The sequence below is a fragment of the Lupinus angustifolius genome, chromosome LG19, assembly GCF_001865875.1.
Source record: "Lupinus angustifolius cultivar Tanjil chromosome LG19, LupAngTanjil_v1.0, whole genome shotgun sequence".
NCBI lineage: Eukaryota > Viridiplantae > Streptophyta > Magnoliopsida > Fabales > Fabaceae > Lupinus > Lupinus angustifolius.
This window is the reverse complement of record NC_032027.1, coordinates 4,034,730-4,043,230: the sequence shown is the minus strand read 5'-3', so window position 1 is coordinate 4,043,230 and position 8,501 is coordinate 4,034,730.

The window sequence follows — 8,501 nt, the reverse complement described above, 5'->3', positions numbered from 1 at the left end:
TGGACAATAGGGGTGATTTATTCGAATAATTGCTTTGAAAGTGTCCAAATCAATATAAAGTATTCCAAATAAAGAAATTAAGCTATAGTAAACTAAACACAATCTCTTTTTGGATAAAATCCAAAGCTCTTGCCTCTTATGGATGATTAAGGCTTCTGTACATCACGATTTGAAGTATGGATATTTTGATTTGTAACACTACACTTAATCAAAAACAGATTCGTTGAACCTAACATAATTAGTGGAAGAATAATACAAAATTTGAACCTAGATAGATAAGGATGTCTCAACTTTCCACCGAAAAATTTAATTAATTGACCAAAAAGTTTGCATTATCTTCTAGAAGTGATAGTAAAATAATTAATTAAGGAGAAAACTTACTATATAGAATATTTAAATTAAAATCAATTGTATGCATGCAATGTGGATCTAGACTTGAATGAATGAAGGTAGCTAGAAAAAGGCTATATTCCTTTAATGTGGTGGAGACCCTGATTTTGGACCCACCAAATCCCCACAAAAAGGATTCTGATGTTGAGATAACATTTATCACCAAAAGGTTGAAAATTATGCAAATGAAAAAGTTTATAGAAACACGTGGTGTGGTTTGTCTGTTTCAAGTTTCAACCTTCATGGTTGATACATATTAACTCAATTCAATGATTCCAAGACTTTAAAATAGATTAGTATTCTACTAATGACTAAGAAAAGGGTTTTACACACTCTCCTACCCTAATACTGTTTTACAGAGAGAAAATTATAATTAAGTGTTATTTTCATAAATTAAACTTTTGATCTAGCGAAACTTTACAGTTTACACCACTAAATCAACGTCTTATTGATACTATCATTTACTATATGTTATAAGTTAAAAAAATATTTAATAAATAATTGAGGGTGGTAATGCATAATGAATGAGACCATGACCGACACCAAATGCTGATTTCTGTTAACAAAGCGACTTCATGATAAGGTTTGTTTATCATCTACAACTTTTTAAAATGTCACAATTAGCACTATCTAACAACATACTGATACATGAATACACAGGTTCAACCCTAAAGTGCTTTTTAATGTGCAGGAGTTTCACCTTCTAGACAAATCATTTTTGGAAGAGGTATTCTCCCACTCAAATGGGCTCTTTATCTTTATAATAAGTGGAATTCTACTTAGTTGAATAAGTGAAAAATAATACTATCATTTTCAACTTTTCAAGTATAATAAAAATATTAATATATGAATGATGAATAATGTATTGATAATGTAAAAATGTTTTGTAAGTTTAGATGGTAAATTAAGAAGTGATAAATTAGTTTTATGCAGATTTTTCATTTCTTCAAAATTATACATATGAGATAGCAACAAAAGAATTAAAAGCATAGTCAAATATTGCAGAAATGAAAAGTGCATGAATAAAAAGATCACACGAGTATGTATCATAGTCCACTTTCAACTATCAATGACTATATCCAATTCCCTTGATTACTCAATAGATTTCCACTCTAAATTAAGTTTAACTTTACAAATCTCACACTATTTACTCAAATTTTCAACAAAGAAGTGCATCACTCCCTTTGTTAGTGTCATTTTCAAGTTCTTATCTTTAATAAAAGAATGTCTTTTATGTAAAAATTTACACAATTAATATATCATTTATTTGTATTTCTTTTAAAAATAAATGATTAAAATATTAATAATAATAATGTAGTGATAATATAAAAAACATATTCATTGTTAGTACATATATATTAAAATATTAATAAAAATAATATATCTTGATACTAAATTTTCTTAAATACACTCAATTGTTAAAATATGGCATGTGTCATCGTTCTTTTAATAAAATTGATTGTGATTTGATTGACGTAATTTATTTTATACCTTAATAACAATTTATATTTTCAACTGCCCCTTACAAATTGAATAAGAAATTAAAAGATTAAATGTACATGTCAAATTATATTTTCAACTGCCCCTTATAAATTGTAATATCAAAATTACCTACTAAAATTTTGTCCAATTATTTATTAAGTATTAACACTAAGACTATTATTTCTGTAAACATAAATATATCATTCGCACTCATGATGATATTTAAATTTTATACCTTAATAACAATTTATATTTTCAACTGCCCCTTATAAATTGTATATATCAAAATGGCCTACTAAAATCTTGTCCAATTATTTATTAAGTATTAACACTAAGACTATTATTTCTGTAAACATAAATCTATCACTCGCACTCATGATGATATTTAAATTTTTATTTCTTTAAATGTTAGTCAATATAAATATTAATTTGTATACTTAAAAGCGATAAATTTCAATTTTATGTTAATAAAAAGTGATATAGTTCAATTTCCCAACCCTTTTTAGTAAGAGGATTAAGATTGAAAAATATATATATACATTATTTTTTATATTGTTATTGTATTATATGTTATTCATATTTAATCAACGTTGAATATTAGATATCAGCAATACACATGATTGATAAATGATGTATTAATCAATATTATGAAACTCGGACACAGTAGTCTAGTATTAAGTATAACCAGTTTAAGCGTTAAATCGTTCAGTCGGATCAGATGATTTATATATAATTAATAATTATCTATAAATTTATAATTTTATATAAATATTTTTTACATAATTAATAATATTGAAGTAACATTTCTTCATCTTTTTTGGCATGAAGTAAAATAAAACGTTAGAATAATTCCACTTTTTTATTTTAAGTGAACTATTCGGTTTACTTTCCAAATTATTGCCTCTTTAACTAGGTTTAATACAGTTGACTAGAATTTCTCTAGTTCAAAATAGTTCAACCTCTCATTCAATTAAGACTACAATCAAAGTCGTTTCCAAGTCTGATTAGCGATCGAACTAATCTGACCGCCCAGTCCAGACCGGTCCACAATGTTGGTAGTAAGTATTATACAACACTGATTAATATTATTAAGATCACACACTTAATAATTAATAATGAGATTTAAAATAAAAATCTATTTTTGTAGAAAAAAAAAGGTAAAATATTTATCTGAAAAGCTGATGTAGAGAATGAAGTAATAAGAAGGTTAAGAGTTCAAATTTTATTCACCACAAAATATTAATATATGAACATTTGTCTATCGATATATATATTTGAATAGGTTGTGATCAAGTGGCCGAATAGAATACAAAATACACTTCATAGTCAAAATGTGAGGTAGCACAAAAATTAACTTATTGGATATTGAATAGGAAAAAAACTTTAAAGTAAAAGGTGATAACGCATACAAAATTATACGATATATCATAACGTTTGTCATTTACAATTTCTAATCGATAAAAGTCATAAAACAATAAATACTTTATTGCATATCTAAATAATACCACCAAGCATCCATGTCAATTATCAAACCCTTAAATTAAAATATCAATCTCGCATTTCAAATCTGCAAACAATTTCACACTCCAAAGAGACCCTTACTTTTGATTAGAAAAATAATTTATTTTCCCTCTGCTAACTCTTAACTTAGATTGTTTCCAATTCATGAAGATGACAAATTGATCATAAAGTTCTATTGATATTTTAATGATATGTTTGACCTAACTTTTTTTTGGTTATATGTTTGGCCTAATTGATTCACATTTTTTAAAACCAATTATTAAAAATTGTTTAAAAATTATTTAATTCTTAAATGAATAAATTCATGTATAACACATTAATATCTTTCATGGATTTGCTTGCCTAATCCTTCCTACATCCTTTTCTAATTAACTATCTTTATCAAAATTGTTTTCTTATAATTTCATTATTGCTATGTTTTAATCATTTTAAAGTAAATATTATTCCTTGCATCAAATATATCCTAATAATCATTATAATATGCATAATTATTGATAACATTCAACCTATGTGATAGTATATGGATATTAAACTAAAATAAGTTACCAACAATGTGTTGGTCTAGTGGTATAAGATCCCGCTATATCTCTAGATAATTAAAATGTTAAGAGTTTGATTCATTGAAGCGACACTTATTGGAAAATGTAGTCTCGCACTTCGAAAGATATTAGTTTCTTATCCAAAATAGTGAAAGAATACCCTCGCTAGTACAAAAAAATATAGATAAGGATGAATCATTTTAAATCCTAAAAGCATATCCTAAAAAATAGTTGGACCCCATGAAGTTTTCTAAATTCCATTGTGTCTAATCTAATCCACAATTCTCTAAATATGTCATTTAACACTCAAATAGGAAATATAGTTCAATTCTATTCTTACAAACATTTAAAAATAATAATAAGTTATTTTTAAGAATTTGGGTTAAGATTACATAAGTTTATCATGATATTTTGTAAATATAAATACATTATTTTTGTCTACTTGGTTATAATTAATAAATAATTTATTAAAATTTATTGATGCATTAATAAATTGTAATTTAAATAAATAATAAATTGTAATCAACCAGGAAATGAATTTTCAATCTTTATAAATGCAAAAACAATTAATGTCATTAGTGGCTAAAATTAATATTATAGTTGTAACCATAAAATTTCTTTAAGTGCATTATATATTAATTGAATGGAGAAGGATTACAAGAATTGCGGTTACAAGAAATTAAAATAGATATTCTCCTTTTAATTCACACATACTCTCTTTTTATTATTTCTAACGCTACTTTTGTGTTATTCCTTGATTTTTTCTGAATATTTGAGTTAGTCACTCCCTACATCTACTCAAACATCCTTCAATATTCTAATAGATAAGATTTTTCTAATATTTTTTTCATTTTAGTCACTCACTTTACTCTTTATCAAAAGTTAACGTTTTGTCTATCTTCCTCACAAATTCTCTTTGTTTAATTTTTCAAAGTTAAATTTTTTATGACTCATGATGGTTAAGACTTTTCTAACATTTTTTCTCCCATTAGTCACTCATTTTACTCTTTGCCAGAGTTATCTTTTTGTCTATATTCCTCACGACTTCTTCATATTTAATTTTTCACCAACTCATGCATAAAACTCTCCAAACATTTTTTCTCTCTTTCATCACTCAATTTAATTTTCATGACTTTAATATTTTGTCTACCTTCCTCACAACTTTTTCATATTTATTTTTTCATATTATAAATTGTTTTCCTTCGATAACCTTCTATGTATTTAGTTTTTCTTCATGTATTAACAGTAGCTGCCAGCACTGTCAACAACATTCACAATAAAGTGACACACCAACTTTATATTAATAATATAATTGTTATTAATAATGATATTATGTTATTCAAATTATCATTTTGTACATCTGGATTATTTTGTTTTTATATTGTAGTAACTTAACTTAAATAAAAGAAAATACGGAGTGACATGTGCGTTGCTAGTATATTGTAAAGTAATAACGTTAGTATTCTGATATAATTTTATTGATTTATACTCCTCATACAATGAACACTTATTAACAAAAATCTTTAATATAGAAATATTATAGAGTAGTGACAATTAATTTGTTAATATTTTTTAAGTATTTACTAGAACATAAAGTTTCACTCTTATTATTTTGGTTTTCAAAAATACCAGCCCTTTGGTACGATTGCCAAAAACTAATCTCTTAAGAGCGAGTCAAGAGCCTAAGCATGAACCTTTTCCTATAATGTTTTTTTATTTGCTCATAAAAAAAATTACACATCTAGGTATTTAATTATTTAGTTTAGTTAAGAAAATAATTGAAGATGGAACACAAATTATTTCAAAACAAACACCTATTTATTAATATATCTTGATCCATATCTTAAACCAACGTTCTTGGAAAAATAATTGATCTAAAGGACTGATATGGACGTAGGAGTAAAACTATCTCCTAGAATGCCAATCCACTCATAAAGGAGAAGGACAAAATAAGTTGGCACTGTCTAGTGGAACTTTAGGCCAGAGCAAAAAACCATTCATGTCTTCGCATTTCATCATTTTAACAAAAATATAGCCATAAATTGATGTTATTGATATCATTCGTCATCTTTTTGCACTCCTTAAAATGTATGAGCAATAAATGTGAATGACATATATAAGTCTCCCACTCAGTTCCCGTAATCTGGCCACTATATCCTAAAGTCTCAATCATCAATCACCACCCACTTCTTACTTCTTAACTTATTCTTCAAAAATATCTAAATTGATTTTCCTCATTCTTATAATTAAGGAATGAATTGTATACACACCAAAAAATTGTATAAGGTTCTTTTAAAGAGTTTAATGGTGCGTTTTAATGTGATGTAAAGTTTTTATAATGTGAACACAATACCTATTAATTATATACATCACATTTATTTAAAAGTTAATAGATGATGTACTGACAATATAAAAAATGTTTATATTGTTGAACCATAATTCTTTTTCTATTTTAAATAAACATATTTTTAAAGTCAATACAAAAATAACTTTTCGTGTGATAATAATGAATTAATTATGTGTGTACATATAGAATCAAAGGAATTTAAATTAATTTGTATAGGTTGTATGTAACTATAATGTAATATGATCCTCATTTTATCAACATCCAAGGTCTCCTGTCTAGTTTAAAATAAATTTCATCAATGCTGATGATGATAATGATAAGAAGAGAAATGGTGGTAAAAGCATATGCATATCCATATAGGGCCTCACAAACATTTAGAAGTATATCAATCTAGTTAAGACAATGGGTAGTAAATAAATGAATTTGGATGGATTTTGATTAAGAATTTAATATGTGGAAAGTTATTCACTAATCTAAATAAATATATTTAAATTATATTGTAAATCATTTAATTCATTCATATCTAAACTTAATGGATGAATTGAATGGATTGAATTAAGAGATGGCAAAAATATATGTCCCGTTGGTACCCGTTAAAATACCCGCAATAGGTACCTGTAAAAATAACTTATAGGTGGGAGTGGATACCCGCATATTTATAAATTTATTTTTAATTAAATAATTTATATATTACATTTTCATTATTATTTTATAATTATATATTATCTATTTTGTATTACTTTATAAAGAAGTTTAGTGATAGTAATATATGATAAATTTAAAAAATATATAAATTTTATTATTCATGTAATAATTATTTTATATATATATTGATTATTATAATATATATAAATATATATTCAAACTTAAAAAGTCGTGGAGTACCCTATAAATACCTGCTACTCGTGCAGGTACCCGTAAATATTGTGGGTATGGGTACAGGAAAACACTACCCATGTATGGTCCACCCTGTTGTCGTCCCTAGGGTGGATGAATATCAAATCCATTTAATATTTTAATTGGAACCAAAAACACTTTTGAAGAAAACCATTCTTTTGAAAATAATTATTTTAATAAAACATTTTTAAAATCACATTTTTTTATTAAAAATTCACTTTTAAAATTCATTGTTTTAAAAACTGTATTAAAATCATTCTTTTAAAGTGTTTTTAATTTTGTTTGAAAAGTGCTTTTTTTTTTACTTTAAAAAAAAGTAATATTCTATAAGCATGCCATGTTTAAGATTCTATGTGTAAAATGTTAACAAATATTCATATATATTATGTATATAGTATTTAATTCTTAATATTAACTACATTCACATGTCTTATAATTGATCTTAATTTAATAAAAACATTAAAAATTCAAACTCAAAGTGTGACGCATTATTTTTTTGTACTACCAAGAGTATCCTCTCACTTTTTTGGGTAAAGAACTAATTCATTTTGGAGTTCGTGAAACACTATAAGAAAGTGAGAATTAAGATAGTGAACTAAATTGAAAACTAAAGACACCATTTTTTAATTTTAGTTTTTGTGGATAGATTGGATATTCATCAAAATGGATATATTTATTAGATATAATATATGGATTCAAAATCATCTAATAGTATTATTATTCATTTGGTTATATCTATTTAAATCCATCAGCTCTAATGAATGCATTTAGATGAATTTAATTTTCATGAATTTGGATGGATTGTGTATAATTTTGTCACTTCTAGTTAAGACTTAATTTAATTAAAAAAAGAGTGTAATATTTATGTAATATCACTATAAAGATTTATACACACTCAATGCATCATCTACAATTTATTTGTATTCTATTTTTTGAAAAGTCAATAATAATAATTAAAAATGGAATGTGAAGACTAACAATATATAAAACTTGTATACTATTAATCCATATGTTTTTTTGTCTTAATAAAATTAGGCGACATTAAGTTAGAAACCAGATTTTAAACCCCAAGAAAAACATTTTCTCCCCTCCCTTTAAAAACAAGAAAAAAACTATATTGTTTCAAAAATATTTTTATTTTTAGTATGCCCATTTCATATCACTTATGCCTACAATAACATAATTTACTTTAACCACTCTTTTTAAAATTGTCGTATATGGTTTTTTTTATATTCGATTGTCGTTCTCAAATTTAGAATATAAATTATTTTATCAATTATACACAAGTGTATAGTTGAAAAATGTATAAATAAATATATTATTTT